Below are 3,113 nucleotides of genomic sequence, written 5' to 3' on the forward strand. Positions count from 1 at the left end.
CGACTGCTGTCCGAACGGACAGCCAGCCGATCGGACAGTCAGCCGATCGGCTAGCACATGGCCCCACACTTGAACAATTCAATGAAGTGGAGTATGGAACGAACTGCTGTTCGATCGGACTACCGTCTGATTGGATTACTCTTCGGATCATGAGATACTATGCTTCAACACTTAATCAATTTTCAACATGTTCATGTAAGGTCTAAACTTTTAAAAAGGACTAACGAACTTCATTAGGCAAAGTACCAAACGGGTCGAATAATTTAGAAGTAAAATTCGGCATTTAACTTCATATTAACTAACAAAAGAGTTTATACCCCAATATTTCATAAAGTATTAACCAAGTCTTTAACTACAAGTTTAATACCTAACCACTACCGGGTTGACTTACATACAAAAGACCCGTTTTAACAAAAACATTTAACCAAAAGCTTAAACCATAAATAGGATCTTCGCGGAAGCGTGCATCATGAGTGTGTTCGATCCAAGTAGTGCCATCGATCAAGTAGCCTTTCCTACATACAACCAAACCATTAAACATTTTAAATCATAAATTTATAAGACATCAAATTATTAGTCGAACCACAATAAGACTTTTTAAACCTTCTTCCAAACATGAATTCTCATCTTGGCGCATTGCCCATTCAACTCATTCAACCCATATCCTTAACATTTTTTTCGGCTTACACTAACTCATTACAATTACACGATAACATCTCCAAGTTAAAAACATTTCAAATTAATACATACTAATAATATTTTATGAGCGAGGGAACTTACCTTTACGTTGCCTTGTTTGTGACCCGGAATGGCTCGTTTCCTCCTTTTTCACTCCTACATTTTTTACAATCAACATAGTTTAATCTCATGTCTTCGTTCCCATTCTTTTCTCAACATAATCAAATTAACAATCTATCATTTACCAAGTCTAATCATCTATCATTATACACACATGAGATCATCTTTGTCATATAGAAATCTTTGTTCAAGGCATTTCATCAAACACTTGGTGTGCGTACCACTAGTAAAGCATAATGTACAAGTAATCTATGCACATTCCTACTAATTCATATCTTGGATCATCAAATCAACTAAGCTCACATAATATTCATCCTATATCAATTTCATTTATAAATAGTGTACTACATATACATTCATACATCAACATTGTTCAAGTCTTGCACCTACATGATCATTATACTTCATCTTCCTATCACTACAAATGGGTTTTGTTTCAAATCATCAAGATAATCAAATTCAAGCATAATCCATCTTCTACATGATAATTCCAAACAATATTCATGCTTAATTCCATATAATTTCATGGATTGATTACAACCCACTACATGAAAGATCATCAAATCATCAAATTCAACTTACCTTATGTTAGAGACACTTAGATGATCAAGAATCTCAATACATGCATTCAGTTTCAGGCTTAGAACCTCTTTGATTTGCTGGATTTCTTGTTGTTGTTGAAGGAGAAGGTTTTTCTCCTTCTCTCCCTCTCTCTCGTACCATATACACATACACACACTGCACTCTTTTTTTTTTATTTTCAATCTTTCATTCAATTATACACTTTCAGCCCCTATAGTTTCATTTGTTATTTATTAAAGCACAACTTTCATCCTTTCTACACAAAGTCCATTCTACTTAACTTAGTTAATCACTAAAGTTATTATTTTACATACCTAAATGTTTAAAGGCACAATAATTAAATTACACATTTTTGGGGTGTTACAAGTCCACCCTCCTTAAAGAAGGTTTCGTCCTCGAAACCTGAATACGTACAGTTTAATAATACGCATACACATTACGTAGTCCAAGTCTTTTGGGTATAAATAGTCCTACTACGAACATACATACCTTACTACTCGAACTCTTACGTATAATTTACATGCTCTCAAATCTGTTTAAACAAATGCTAATCACAACACCTATGCGTGTGATTCTTTTACATACTAGTCTACGCGTACACTCATGTCTTACTATATTCAATTTTGGTTTACACATTGAATTACATCCTGTGCATGCACATTCACTTAACTTTCCTTGGAACACCCTATTATAATAGGCGCACCATTCCCTTCCTTTTTTTTTTACTACTAACAACTTTGACCCGTTTGCCCCTACGTTGAGGTTTTACCGGATTAACATCGAGCGACCCTTACAACCATTCTCATCCTAGCAATTCCATTATTTGTGCATCCTTACTTGATTTCAGTTATTCAAATATAGATAACTTTATCTAAACAAACTAAGAAGCGAGATCGATAGTCACTTACATTAGGCGTTCGTATTTGTGATCGCTTCCTCGCCTCCTTTTGACCCATTTGCCTTCTGTGCTTGTGTCATCTTGTCATGATGCTTATCCTTACATGTCGCCACATTCACATTCTCGTTATCATACAAGATTTTATATTTCACCAATCATATCAAGTTCATATCGCGCATTTTCACTTATCATTGTAACAAGCACAAGGCATAGATTCAACAATGCATCATTCTAGATTCACGCAAATTTTAATATATATCATCAAGTATAACATTCAAGGATCCATCATGCATCATTCAATCCTTCTGTTCTTACAATCATATTAGGATTTCTAATCATACTCTTCTCATATTCGTTGACTTTTCTGAAAAGTCAACGATCAAGTATGTAAACTCCCGACTTAGGAACATATGTCCATATCGATGTAGTTGGTAATGCTAATGACACCATAAACCTTTCGTACCCATTTAGTGAAATACATACTACCATGTAATCTCCTAGTTACATACACAATACACATAATCAATTTTACACATGTTAATACTTTCATTATCTTACATTTGACAACCACATACAAGGTTAGTCAATTAACATAATCATAACATCTTCATTCACTAGCAAATTCACCTGTTTTACTTTTAGCACATATTCACTTCTTAATTGCAAATTAAGTAATTAATATAACACATGACGAGTATCACTCATTCAAGTACAATGTACAACTCCCTAACGCTTAATCTTTTCCAAAATATACATTCAACCCGAATTCTTGTTACGAGTTCCATTCATAGCACATTCTTCAAGTTCGTTACTACTAATTACATTATTATCATAT

The 3,113-nt window shown here is 34.0% G+C and overlaps 1 long non-coding RNA gene across 1 annotated transcript; it reads right to left on the minus strand.

The window, feature by feature from the left end:
* Positions 1-294: 294 nt before the first annotated feature.
* LOC110927672 lies at positions 295-1,523 on the minus strand. Its single transcript, XR_002585814.2, has 3 exons — positions 1,381-1,523; positions 781-834; positions 295-515 (listed from the first exon to the last, which is right to left on the minus strand). It is a non-coding gene; the product is annotated as an uncharacterized LOC110927672 (long non-coding RNA).
* Positions 1,524-3,113: the final 1,590 nt, after the last annotated feature.

This window comes from Helianthus annuus, chromosome 3, assembly GCF_002127325.2.
Source record: "Helianthus annuus cultivar XRQ/B chromosome 3, HanXRQr2.0-SUNRISE, whole genome shotgun sequence".
In the NCBI taxonomy this organism is placed as follows: domain Eukaryota; kingdom Viridiplantae; phylum Streptophyta; class Magnoliopsida; order Asterales; family Asteraceae; genus Helianthus; species Helianthus annuus.